The sequence below is a fragment of the Belonocnema kinseyi genome, chromosome 2 (assembly GCF_010883055.1).
Source record: "Belonocnema kinseyi isolate 2016_QV_RU_SX_M_011 chromosome 2, B_treatae_v1, whole genome shotgun sequence".
Classification (NCBI taxonomy): Eukaryota; Metazoa; Arthropoda; class Insecta; order Hymenoptera; family Cynipidae; genus Belonocnema; species Belonocnema kinseyi.
In genome coordinates this window covers 2,121,690-2,136,690 of record NC_046658.1, presented here as the reverse complement: position 1 = coordinate 2,136,690, position 15,001 = coordinate 2,121,690, and the positions used below count along the sequence as shown (strand labels likewise).

General features: G+C 35.2%; 1 protein-coding gene across 2 annotated transcripts in view; it reads right to left on the bottom strand.

Moving 5' to 3' along the window:
* Positions 1 to 15,001, bottom strand: part of LOC117167911 — a 216,115-nt gene that overhangs the window by 6,809 nt on the left and 194,305 nt on the right. Inside the window, exon 1 of one of the 2 annotated variants that reach the window (XR_004466441.1) lies at positions 987 to 1,187. The exons of the other annotated variant lie outside the window; for it this stretch is intronic. The gene's annotated coding sequence lies outside the window, so the exon portion shown is untranslated. Of the gene's footprint in view, positions 1 to 986; positions 1,188 to 15,001 lie in introns of those variants that run through there. 2 annotated transcript variants of the gene reach the window in all.

The window sequence follows — 15,001 nt, the reverse complement described above, 5'->3', positions numbered from 1 at the left end:
GGAAAGATTGTAAGGAATGGAAGTCATGTAAACCCTTAGGGGACACATTATGAATACAGAAAAACTTAGCATGGAGTATTTCAATTTTCCTATAAAAACAAATTTTGAACCATAAAAGACGAATTTTTAACAAAATAGGTAAATTTTTAACCAAAGATGCTTAAAATTTTCCCTAAAAAATATAAATTTTCAACCGAAAGAAAAAAGGTTTTTGAATTAAAATGATGACAAACAAAAAATTAATATTTATGATAGTAGTTTCTCTTTCAACTAATTAGTTTAATTGTCGACAAAATGCATGAACTTTTAACTGAAACAAAATTAGTTTTGAACCAAAAATGGAATAGTGATATTTTCAAGTAAGAGAATTATTTTAAAAAAATAATTTTTAATAATATACAGGGTTCGCTATCTAGACCTTCGGCATTTCAACATTGAATAACTCAGAAATTTTTTAGCCGATTTTGACAAATGAGCATGATTTATTTAGCATATTATCTACCATTGACTTCAAATCAGTTTTGAACACAATGACGATTTAATGACCATCTTCATTCGATACGCAAAAAGCAGCTCTTTTTCGAGCTTTCTGCATAAAATTGGTCAGAATTTCGGGCGTTATAGCAGCTATTTCGGCTCGTATGTTACCTTTGAGTTCGCCAGTGGTGTTCGGCTTGCTGGCATAAACTTTAATTTTTAAAAAAACCCAAAGAAAAAAGTCAGGTGCAGTTAAAATAGGAGAAATCCCATATTTTTTACGATAAGCACGCACAGTTTTCACAATTGAGAGATTGTTTTTAATGTAAAGCACTACAATTTCATTTGTCGAAATCGGCTGGAGAATGCAGGGTTACTCAATTTTGAAATACCGCAGGTCCAGATGGCACAACCTCTACATTAGCCGTCCAATAACACGACGAACGCGGGACTTTCACCGCCCGAAAAAATTCTGAGCTGAAACTGTGTGCGGTGTAGAGCGAACTTACGTGTTAAGTGAAACATTAGGTCGTGTGCATTGCAGAGAAGAAAGTGGAGGGGATAGAGGTACGGCCTCCGTCGTCGTTTCGTTGAACGTTCGCTCGGCGTTATGTTGAGCGGGTCATCTTGCCGGAGGTCGTCTAGTTGGACGGCCAGTGTTGTTCATTTTTTAACCGTAGAAATTAATTTTCAACAAAATACATTAATTTTCACCTAAAAAATACAAATGTTGAACCAAAACTTGAGGATCAACTTTTAGTTGAAAAATTAATTTTCAACCAATTGAAAACGAATTTTCAACAAAATGGTTAAATTTAGAAACCAAAAAACAAGGTTTTTGAATTAAAATGATGACAAAAAAATTAATTTTTAGAAAAATACTTTCACTTTCAAGGAAATGGTTGAATTTTTAACGAAACATATGAATTTTTAACTAAAAAATATAAACTTTCAACCCAAAATGGAATAATTATATTTTGAGGTAAAGAAATAATTTTTTAACCAAAAAAAACTCATTATTAACATAATACTTAGAATAGTTTATTGCTTATCAGAATACGAAAATTCTATAGCAAGGGCGGCGGTAAAGAATGATACGCATTTACAAAAGTTGTTAAAAAGTAATGGCTAATTTTAAAATGCCTAATGCATTAAGGTTATATCTACTCGCAGGTACCAAAAGCTCTTATTTTAATCATTTTGTTTACAAAAAAAGCGATATTCTTAACGATTTTTTAATCCTGGCCACTAAATAATTGTATCAGCTTATTGTGTTTATTATCACTACCTATTGATCGCTTTGACTAATAATGATTTCTCATCGGCGCATGAAATGAACATTTAGTAAATATATGGTAAAGATATGCCTTCTCTAGAAGATTACAGAGAGTACAATAATCTTTTGGATCTATTATTGTGATTTGTTTATTCGCGGATATTTTAATAATGTGCGTAGACGCCATTCTAATTTGCGCTAAAGTTCTTTTACATAAAAATGTCAGATTAAACAAAAGATATTTTTTAAGCTTGTATTAATCCCGAGATGAGAGATTTGTAGAGCTCACAGAATTTGGAGTTTTTTAATCGCTCAATATCCTGCTCGAACAAGAAAATTTTATACAACTCAACGTATTGTGGAATTCAGTTTTTTAGCAAGCCGGGGTTTAAATCATCCTAGTCTACATTAATGCTCGCGCGCAAAGAATCGAATCTAATTGAACTATCCAGTTGAATCTGATATCTTTATTATGTCTATTTCGTAAAAGTCAGTGCAAACAAAGTTTCGGAATTCTATCGTCGTTTATTTCCAACAATTTTACAAGCCAATTCAACGCCATTTTGAAGACTGAAATTGCTATATGAGTCAGGCCGAATTTAAGTCTGATCGCAAAATATGGCATGCCCCTCGTTAGATGGAACAGACCCTTATAAAACTGGGTTTGTACTTTTTTCAGCTTTCCCCAATAAAACGGCTACTTCATCGGGTTCGAGATCGGGTACTAAGACGGAGTTTGCATTCAGATTCTCGATTCCTTCACGTTCTAGTTGGTCTGCCATTTTATTACCAAGGACTTCTTGGTGCCCTGGTACGTGTTCCCAGGTTGCACCCAGTAATTCGATAACTCTTATTAGTTTTTCGAGCTCTGCCCGATTCCTTACTAGTTTATTGTCATATGTTTTTCAATCATTAGTCTTCCATTTTGGGATCCAATCCGTGGCGCTATTGATCAGGAATTTCGAATCAGTATTCATCCGTAGTTTCCTGATCCCTGCTTCTTTAGCTAATTCGGCGGCCATTGCGGTTGCCGCGATTTCAGCTGCGTTATTACCTTGGTGACCCTTCGCTGACCGAGAGGGATTTAGTGGATTATTTGGTCCAAACCATTCGCCTATTTCTGCTCTTGATTCTCAAGCGCCATTCTAGCTACATGCACTATGGATTTAAACGTCAGTATATGTTTCCTGAAGCGGGCCAAACCGAGGACTAGGTCTTGGTGCTATAGCAGGCGTACTTTTTGGAACAAGATTTCCTTTGGGAGATTTATTACGGGTTCTAAACTAGGCAATACGCTGCATTTCCTTCGAAACACGGGGGCATCTGAGTACAGATTGTCTTAATTTTCAGATGTTGTTTCATCTAAAGAAGATAAACTGTCCCTGGATACAGAAGTATCTCCGACTGCGTAAGCCCTTTTTCTTGGCACTCTCTTACCAATCTTGTCCCGTTGAGGTTAGATATTTCGATTAGAGTAGGGAGTGCATATGCTTCGTCACTGTCAATGTCTTCATGCTTTAAAGATCCTCTAGGGCTTTCTCCAGTTCTAGGCACTTTTCGCATTTTGGTAAGAAGTGGTAGATCCGAGGTATTTTTTGTTTTTACATATTTGAAGTAAGTGTGTTTCCCAACGAGAGATTTGTTAATGAGTCCTTGTGTCCTACGAATTTGGGAGGAACAAGGTAGGTTTCTTTAGAATGGATACCCTTGGTACCTCCTAAATTTCCTTAGAACTTAATTCCGCCTGCTGTGTTTTCTTTGAGATAACAACCTTTTAAGAAGAAGTTGATGGTTTTGGGAACGTTTTGAGGGTAGGCTTTCTTGAAATATTTGTAGATGCTACTTGAACCTCCTTCTCATCGTTCGATTCCCGTTGGGTTCTTGCAGAACGTGATGTGGGTCAGGCTTCAGTATTTTTTTCATTCGGTTTGAAATTTGCATAACTCGCTCCATACGTTCCATTGCATCGAATTTAGTTTCTAGTTTTGGAACTCGATCTTCTGAAGGTTTTGATTCAGCTAAATCGTCAGAGTAAGTTATGCACGAGAAATCTGTTAAATCCAACTCTTTGCCATCAGGTACGGGGTTGCCTGATAGAGCTTCGACGTCCTATTTAACTTTCCATGTCTGTACTCAAATATATATGGCTACTCCCTGAGTCTAAATCGCCACCTTAGTAGTCTGGATTCGGGATTTTCAATGTAGGTCATCCAATTAAAGGTTTCGAAATCAGATTCTAGGATTAATTCGTTACCGTATAAGTATGAAAAATAGTTTTCTGTTGCGTAGAGTATGGCGAGGCACTCTTTCTTTGGCTTTCGGATATTGCTTTTCAGTTCTTGACAATATTTTCGAAAAATAGAAAATGAACATGTTAATGCCATCCTTTACCCTTTTGTTGATCAGGTCCCCAACCCATACATTGTAGCGAGAATTATACATTAACAACTTGCCCTTAACCTAGAACTCTTAAAAGAATGGATGCCTTTCCATAGATACATTCCAATGCCCGTTTTAGAAAGCGCACATTACATCTTATAATGGGATGTTACTATCCAAACGGATCACTACATCCCGGCCAATCGACCTGGCATCGTAATGCGAGAAAAAAAGGTGGAACAGTCTATATCATCGACATTGTTTGTCCGCGTAATCGAAATTTGCAGTCAACCTATACAACCAAGTTCCACAAGTATAGCAGGTTAAGGCATGAAATAAAAACCATAAGGAGGAATATGAATCATGCATCTGTCCATCCCATTGAAATTTCGGCTATAGGCAATGTGCAAGCTAGATGCACTGAACTTCTTGAATATTTAGAAGTCAGTAGGGCATTGGCAGCAGCTCAGAAGGCGATTTTATTAAACACCTGTCGCATTGTAAAAAACACGAGGAGTGGCAGATGGTAGCTCTAAGAAATCATTAAGAGGTGACTGTTGTCACTTCCAACGCTCGTGGCCGCTCGCAATTGTATACCTACAATATCATCACAGGAGGTTGCAAGAATCGCATTGAATTAGTTGAATTAACTTATAACATTCTAATCTCATCAGTCACATGACTTAGTCAGTGGTTATGATGTATAACAGGGTTCACCCGAGTAAAAGTTTAATAAACATAATGTTAGCAAAATTTTATTGAAATATACTGTAGAGTATCGATTAGTACGTGTTTCGGCGTACTTGTATACATTTTTTAATCAAAAAATCTTGATAACTGAAGGAAATATGGCCGTTGCCCGAAAACATATTTTTTACCATGACTTTCGGCGAGCTATTTGAATTTAAAGGTAAATTTATTTTAAATACTTTAAATATTGGAACATGTTGCACATTTCATTGAAATTAAAAAGATTAAGAACGCAGTTTAAGATTCAGATACTTTTTTATCACTCGCGAGGTTTACATACACCAGCATCAAGAAGGCTTTAAAAGTAAACGCATTTTTTGTTAATTTCAAAGGCGCGTTCCCTCCAGTGGATAGGCGGAAGTTGTGAAGGGCGATGGTGGCGAGGGGATTGGAGAGAGGCCTGATCGAGAGGGTAAGGAAGGTATATGAATAGACAAAACAGAGGATGAGTGAAGATGATGAGGCGAGTGTAAGGCTGGGAAAGAAATTGTTCGTAGATGATTTTGGAAGCAGAATAAAATTGTACGAATCGCTAGTGATGGGTGCCTTATTTTATGGAGTAAAGGTGTGGGGGTAAAAGGGACGTAAGGTGGTAAATAGGATACAGAAGAGGTATGTAAAGTGCATGAAAATATGAGGAGAAATTTTTGGAAGAGGAGGGAAGTAAGTTGGTTATGGAGTTTGGTGACGTGACATAACGTCAGGTCATCATGTCATGTCATGCCATGACATTAAAAATTTCATACAAAATATTAATTTTTTCTTAGTTTCGCTGCTGAAATAATTTAGATGGAAACACGACGATGAACCGGCGAAACACTCACATTAAGATGATGAATCAACTCTAGGATTACTTCCTAGATTGCTAGGATGATAGTATCATCCCGGTTAAAGAAGGCGTAATAGCACGTATGCAGCTACAGACGAAGATGAGAAAGCGACATTGAGACGAACCGCGGAAATCAGGCACCTTCTGAAAAATGATAATAGTTTCAGGACTAGGACGAACATTAACATAGCTTCAAGGAGTTATGTGATGCCCTCATAACACCTGATAAAGAATGCCCAGCCATCACTACCGAGGATGTGACAAAAGTATTAAGAGGGATGAAGAACTATTCCGCACCAGGAACAGATTCTATCAAAACCTTCTGGTGGAAGAAGTTTCCTTCAAGACATCAGCATTTGGCCCGTATTCGAAAGAGCTGATTCCGGAGTGGTTGGTGGAAGGGCGCACAATACTCCTGCCGAAAATAGGCGAGTTAGCTGACCCGAAGAATTACAGGCCAATCACTTGTCTGAACACACTGTATAAGATATTCACAGCTATCCTAAATGATAGGACTGTTCGGGCAATTGAACCTGTGTAACAAGAAAGGTATGAATAACGAGGCTCAAAGAAAGGCGTTGCGGTATGTCAGGGGAAACCTGCTCATCGATAGATGTGTCTGCAAAGATGCAACATTCTACCAGCCTGACCTATCGATGGTCTGGATTGATTATCGGAAAGCTTTCGATTCGACCTCCCATCGACTTATCATCTGTCTTTTGGAAATCTTAAAGGTTCATCCGCAAATACGTAGGTTAGGTTATTCCTCTTTTGCCTTACATTATTGCCACTATCTCTAGCACTCATATATTTTACATAGACTCCTCCTTTTCTGAACACCATAACCTTCGACTGGTCGGAATTTAACTCTAAGCTATTTTGTCCAAGTATCTTCTCAACTTTTTCATCATCTCCTTAAAAGCCTCTTGGCTCTTTGCTAGCAGCACCATGTCATCTACATATGCGAGTGACCATACAATGACTCCTCTTATTCCAACTCCTCCTACCACTTCGGCCGCTAGTTCACTTTCCATATTTGCGATTAAGATTGAAAAAAGCGTTGGGCTAAGCTGGCACAATCTCCCCCTATCTACCGAAGAATGCGAATTTCCTCAATTTCTGCTTTAGCATCTTCCTTTTTAGCACAATATCTACTGCTTCCTTTAACTACCTCCTTTCTAATCTTAGACCCTTTATCACTCTGTTTCTTTTTCTTACATCTCTTTCTTTCTTTTCTAGTCTTCTTTTTATTTCCCTTATGCTTTCCCTTTCATTACTTGCCCTCTCCCCTACTCCAAACTCCCGTTTTGATTTGTCAATATTCATTATCCTACTTTCCAATTTTTTAACCTTTTTATTATGGTCATCCTGCTTTTATCATTTTTGTTCTAAAGTCTTCATTCTTTTTTCCGAATTTTCCCTAACCTCTTGCAATTTTCGCATCTGTTATCTAAGTTCCGCCATTTCTTTTCAAATTTCCGTTTTATTTCCTCTCCTGTTTCTTTTTGCCTTTTTTCGTTCATCTGTATTACCTCTATCATAAATTCACGCATTTGCTTGAACTTTAACTTTTTAACGTCTATCATTCTCGGTCTTTTTAGGATGGATTCTATTTCTTTCTTTTCTTCGCTACTTCCTCTTTCTACCATATCCCTCTTCCTATTTATAAACGGTTCGTTGTGTCAAAACTATCAGCCCTCAAACTCTCCTTCTCTACCGTATTCCTATATTGACCACTTTCCTTGTCACTTTCCTGCTTGCAGAATACTTCCTGGTCTGAATCCATTAAAAACGTAACCTTTACTCTACGTAGTCTCTACTCAGCTGCACTTGTCTCCCTATCCTGCTCCCCACACTAACCAAACAAACCCTTTCATCCCACACAAAACAGTCTCAATCTCCAAAAATATTATACAACTTTTTACTTAATTCTTTCCAACAAACAAACTCTCGCTTACAAAAACCTCTCACATACTCTGCCCTTTATTTTTCTTTCTCCCCTCCATTCTATCTTTCCCTACCTTGCCTTTAATCTACCCTATGCTCTGTAGCAGCGCTTCCACCCCCTCCTTTTCTTCCCCACTCTTTAGCTTTAATCCTCTTATTACTATATTCTTTCTCCTGTCTGCCTTCTCTCTTCTATTCACCCTCAACCCCACTGCCCTTATCCTTTCCCTATCTGCTCTCTCATCCTTTTCGTTCCTATGCTCTCCCACTTTCTCTTCTATGATTTTCTCTATCCTCTCCCAAATACCTTGCTTGTCGACCTCTCCCCTGTCAACTGCTTCCATTCCCCACCTGCCCCCCACCTTCTAAAGCCTTTTTTCCGCCCTGTCATTCCACACCCTAATATCTTCTTCTAACTCCCTTATTTTATCCTCTTTTTCCTTCCTTACAGATGCCACCTCTCATTGCAATCCTTCTGCTTTTCCCCTCAGCTCTTTTACCTCCTTTTCCCAAGTCTCATCCCTTACTCTCAGATCCTCCCTCATACTTTCCATCTGCTCCATAGCCCCCCTTACGTCCTGCCTCAACCTTCTGACTTCGCCTATCAGTACACCAAGATCATCCTTCTCCTATATTTTTAGGGGTGGGGGGGTCTACGTGCTCGTACACTTTTTTAAAGGGTATCTCTAGCGCGGTTTTCTCTAGACTCCCTTTGCTGTCCCTTTTTCTCTTCAAGAGATCCTCCCCCTCGCTAGCACTAGATGCTCTCTCCCTTGCCTTGTCGCTTCCTTTGCTCCGATTCTTCCCTCACCCTAACGCGCCACTCGACACGGGGCCACTTACAGCTGTCCGTCATGTCCTTCTGGACATTTCCGCCAAGCCTAATTCACTATCAGCACTGCCATTACTCTCGCTAAACACCTCCCGCTCTTCAGTCGGTAACTGTAACCTATCCATACAGAAAAGTACGTACTGCAGCCAACATATGTCTCTTAAGGCCACTCTCGCCTACCGCCCTAAAATTTCCATTTCTTTGCACTATTTCACCCCTCACAGCCGCAGTACACACCCTTTTCTCACCCCTAACATTCTTCAGAACTATGAGAACCACCCTTGCCCACCATGAAGGCCCAAACTCCTGAACACTAAAGTACCCCGCTCCTTTGCCAACCTAACCTCACTTTCCCCCTTTAGTCAAATCCCACCCCCAAATAACATTAAAATTAATTTTTAACTCCCCGATTCACCCCTCACAACCCTACTCACCTCCTACACTTCCACCCTCACACTCTACTCACACTTTGCACACAAACTCCGTACAAACTTATAACCACCTGTCACTGCACACTTTCTCGCTACCGCCACCATCATGCAAGTCTCCCATGATTAATATATATAGTAAAGAGTAGTCCTTCACTTAACTGCTCAGCATTTTATTCGAAACATCTAAGGTGTTGTTTTATAGCACTAGTGTCACCGAATGCTCGGATTAAGAATCAATAAAATTAAATTAAAATTATTATTTAAATTCTAAGGGGGCTCGTAACAGATGCAGAGCATTTCATGCACAAGCTGAGTACCTAGAACACATACTATCTCGGTGTACCACCCACGCAGGAACTACTTATATGTGTCGTAGCCTAATATCCGACCCAGTCGATTAGCCAACTAACTGGCCAGTCGGCTAATCGACGCTGAATAGCCGACTGTATACCTGCACCTCCTCAAGTTCATTTAGTGAGCGGATAAAGGCAGCCAAAAAGAGACCAGACGGCTATTCGACTAACGTGCTTGAGCCCCGTAGACGACTATGCATACGGTTTATCATATATTTTAAGGATTGAGATTTTTTATTTGTTTTTCCTGAAGTTATTTTGAGAATAAAATAATAAAAAGAGTTCCTATTAGAAATGCTCAGCTATTTACAATTAAAAGTATGTAGCTATGTTACACGATGTGCGTTAGTATGGAAATCTTAAATAAGAAGTTATTCGATTCTTAAAATAGACAAGAAGAAGTAAAAAAAATATTGTGTCTTTTTTCAGTTCTTTTTTATTCAAGGTGTTTAGCAAAAAAACTACAATCTTTGGAAACATCACAGAAAAGGTTTTTTAAAAAGCAATTATCATACACTCCTGCTCCTTCTGTCCCAAAAGTTAAGCAAGAATGATGCTGGCAGGCCGGGATTTTATTGAGTTGGCTAAGAAATGAAGTTTTCATACTCAGTTCGAAAAAAAGAGCCTGATATGTCGCCATTTTTTCTTCCTCATTTGCCGTGATATTAAAATCGGCTGGTGCCGAGATTTCAATCACGTAAAACTTATCTTTGTCTCTAGATTTCGGAGGACAATATCAGGCTTTATAGCACTAATGCGTTGAGGAGTGAAAAGCGAGAAATTCCGTGTAGATCTTACACTAATCATTCTCTAAAACAGACTCCAGTTCCCCCGAACATATGGCAAGATGGGCATCAAATCAACACGATAAAAATTCCGAAGATCGTAATATAACACTTTTCGAGCCGCATTGTTGTCTCTCTATGTAACCGAAGCGTGCATACTGTATGTATCCACTGAGAACATGTCCAATTGTTTCTGGCTCTTGCCAGAAATAATAATGTAATTAATAATCTTATTGTAATTATTATAATAATCTTAATTAATAATATCTTATTCTTAAATAATCTTAATCTTATTATAATCATTATTATTGTAGGTTTTCTTATTGGCTCAATGCTTAATTGTTTATAGAAGACACAATCATGTGCTAGACCTATTGAACAATAGTCAGTATAAAATTAATAATTATATTACGTATTTTCTATGGTTTTCTTAATTATAATTGTCCAGTTTTTAGTTGAGATAGCTTTTTTTGAAGCTATTTTATTGTTTAATTCACTTTGTCGCAATTGTTCACTTTATTATAATAAATTAGCATAAATGAAACGAAAGATTTAAAAAACAATGACTTTTTCAAAACTTTTTCTATGGTGTTTTTAAATATTTTAATTTTATTTCTAATTATCTTTTGAATACTTCGCGCGTGTGCTTTTGCAAGTTTTTACAATATTCTTTTGTCCTCTTAAATTTTCAAATAAAACAAAGCTACATATTTTCTCTCTTACAAATTTTATCTGAACAGATAACAATTAAATCATTGAATCATATATTTCTGTGCCTACATTACAGTTCCTCTTGTCCTTAGGCTATATTACTCCTCTATATCACTATTTTCTTCGATATTATAATTATATTATTATTAATATTAATTAGCTGTAAATAATTGTGCTAGAGATTTTAAGCGTTTGATGTTGGATTTATCTATTAAACCAAAGAAGTTTAAATAGCCTCCGGACTTTCGAAAAGATAAAATTTGTTTATGAAAATAATTTGGAATTAAACAATTACAAACTATAGCTTCCTAGAATTTAGTTATATTATATATTTTTCAGGACTAATTAGGACTTCGATGTTTAAGATTTAAAATTGGTAGTAATTTTAAAATTTGTTAATACAAAATTTCGTACTTGTCAGTACTTATAATTTGTAATTGTTTTATTTCAAACGATTCCCATAAGTAAATTTTCTAATTTTGAAAGGATATTTAAATTTTTTCGGTATAACAGATAAATTCAACTTCAAACACTTAAAACTCTAGCACAATCATTTACAGCTAATTAATATTAATGTTAATATTAATATTTGTTAAGATAATATTATTATAATTATAATATCATATATAGTTAATTATATATTATATCAAATCTATTATAATGTAATGGAATATAAGTATAAAGTATATTTGGTGTGATAGTATTAATCACGAAATTAATATTCTGGTATTGCATATAGAAGAATTAATCGCGTGAAACATTGAAATCATTAAAATCGTGAATTTCTTGCATTTCTTTAAAAATCGGAATAGTTGAAAGAATATTTATACTGTTCTATATAAAATTGAAATAATTTGCCAATTTCAAATTTTTTCCATTGGATGGAAATTCTTTATCTTGAATTATATGTTGTCTTGTAAAGGAAATAGGATGACATGTATGTAACCCATTTCACCGAAAATTTTTTTGGACAATGTTGTGAATATTTGAATTTTAAAAACTGATAAAATGATACCGTAAATTATCAATAGTTTAAAAGAAAAACACTTTAAAGAAATATGTGAATAATTTCTTGACGACACACCTTATCGTTTTCTTAAATTCAAATACTCATAATTCTTCACATGTGATGCAAATTACACGTGTGTATGCAACGTGTCAATTAAAGTTTTATACCGTTATTAGTCAGCAATTGGTCATTACAGGTGACGCGAAAAATTATAAATATTTTATTGTACGCAGAGTGAAAGGTACGTTTTTGTATAAAACAAGACTAAAACTAAACGACAATACAATGTTTATGTTATATAAAATGATTTTATTTATTTTCGTTTGTGAGAGGCGAGGGGATTCACGTTCAGAAAGCACCCCGATTTTGTATTTATGTAAATATTATATAAAATGATTATATTTATTTTTAATAAATAAAAGATTTAACATTTTTCACGTCGCCTGCAATGATCAATGACTGACCAATAAGGGTATAAAAATTCAATTGACACGTTGCACACACGTGTAATTTGCATTGCACGTAAAGAATTATGAGTATTTGAATTTAAGAATACGATAAGGTGCAGTGGCGGATACAGGGGAGGTGTTTAGGAGGTTCAACCCCCCCCCCCCGAAACGTTTAGCCTTTAGTATTAAAGGCAGATGCCGCTAACTTATGCATGGAATATACAAATATATATTTTGACGCCCCCCCCCCCCCGAAATACATATAGATTTAACCTACAAATATTTACCTTTTTATTTCTAGTTCACGTTATCATTTTATCAGTTTCAAAAATTCAAATATTCAAAACATTATCAAAAAATTGTTCCATGAAATTGGTTACATACAGGTCATCCTATTTCCTTTAAAAGACAACGCATAATTTAAGCTAAAGAATTTCCATCCAATGGGAACAATTTCAAACTGGCAGATAATTTCAATTTTGAATAGAACAGTATTCATATTCTTTCAACTATTCCGCATCTAAAAGAAATGCAAGAAATTGTCGATTATTTCCTTTACAAGACAACATATCATTCAAGATAAAGAATTTCCATCCAATGGAAAAAATTTGAAATTGGCAAATTATTTCAATTTTATATAGAACAGTATAAATATTCTTTCAACTATTCCGATTTTTAGAGAAATGCAAGAAATTCACGATTTTAATGATTGCAATGTTTCGCGCGATTAATTCTTCTATATGCAATATCAGAATATTAATTCCGTGATTAATACTATCACACCAGATATATTTTATACTTATATTTCATTTCATTATAATAGAATTAATATAATTAACTATATATGATATTATAATTATAATAATATTATCTTAATTCCCTGGCGGTCCGAAGGAACCGAATGGAACCTCTACAAAGTACCCGTAAAGACCCCATTGGGTCCCCATTCGGTTCCTTTTTAAAAAAACTCGAAAAAACAGCAAAATCAACATTCAAATTGTTAAAATTCGGATTCTACGTTAAAATTCCCTATATAATGTCACGGAATAATCACAATAGTTTTTTTTGCAACGGAAAAAGTGAAAAAACAATACAAGACGTATAACGCCTGTTGACTACTACACTTCAAACGCATCGCCTGTACGTAGCAGTCAACAGGTGACCTTCTATAGGGAATTTTAACGTAGAATCCGAATTTCAACAATTTAAAAGTTTATTTTGCTGTTTTTTCGAGTTTTTTTAAAAGGAACCAAATGAAGACCCAATGGGGTCTTTACGATACTTTGTAGAGGCTCCATTCGGTTCCTTCGGTCCACTAGGGATCAGATATTAATATTAACATTAATATTAATTAACTGTAAATGATTGTGCTAGAGTTTTAAGTGTTTGAAGTTGAATTTATCTATTAAACCGAAAAATTTAAATAGCCTTTCAAAATTAGAAAATTTGTTTATGCGAATCGTTTGAAACAAAACAATTACAAATTAAAAGTACTAACAAGTACAAAATTTTGTAATAACACTTATTAAATTTGCTAGCAATTCTAAATCTTAAAAATCGAAGTCCCAAGTAGTCCTGAAAAAAGTATAATATAACCAAATTCTAGGAAGCTATAGTTTGTAATTGTTTAATTTCAAATGATTCTCATAAACAAATTTTATAATTTCGAAAGTCCGGAGGCTATTTAAACTTTTTTGTTTTAATAGATAAATCCAACATCAAACGCTTAAAATCTCTAGCACAATTATTAACAGCTAATTAATATTAATATTAATATAATTTTAATATCGAAGAAAATAGTGATATGGAGGAGTAATATAGCCTAAGGACAAGAAGAACTGTAATATAGACACAGTAATATGTAATGATTTAATTATTATCTGTTCAGGTAAAAATTCTAAGAGAGAAAATATGTAGATTCGTTTTATTTGAAAACTGAAGAGGACAAAAAATATTGTAAAAGTATACAATGAAGACAATAAATTCTATTCTATTCTATATATAAATACCCGTAAAGAGCCCATTGGTTCCCCATTCGGTTCGTTTTTGAGATTTTTTTTTGCAACGGTAAAAAGTTAAAAAATATACAAGATGTATAACGCCTGTCGACTGCTACACTTCAAGCGCATCATCTGTAAGTAGCAGTCAACAGGCGTTATAGATCTTGTATGTTTTTTAAGATTTTACCGCTGCAAAAAAAAGTATTGTGATTACTCCGTGAGTTTCCAATAGGAAATTTAACGTAGAAGCCGAATTTCAACAGTTTAAAAGTTGATCTTGTCGTTTTTTGAGTTTTTTTTTAAAAAGGAACCGAATGGTATCTTTACGGGTACTTAGTAGAGGCTCCATTCCGTTCCTTATATTTTATACTTGAAATAACGTAACCTCAAAATATGCGCATATAAAGATGCGCACGAAGTATTTAAATCATGAAAATCGCTAATTTCTTGAATTTCTTTGAAATCCAGATCAAAATAGAAAAAGAAGACTTTTATAATATCCCAGTGGACACAAGCGTTAAATAACATTTTTAGAACGGCTTAAAAATGTCCTATGTCAGTCCATAGAAGGTTTCATAAACATAAAATGTTCCAAGGACGTTTTAAAGACGTATTTCAAATATAGAACGTTTTTAGAACATTATTTGGTCTGATTTAGGACATTTTTTAAAACGTTCAAAGGACGTCTTTTGACTCGTACGTCCCAGAAACGTTTTTAGAACGTTCCAATTACGTTCTAAAATGTTGTGCCCACTGGGATGATATAATATAAT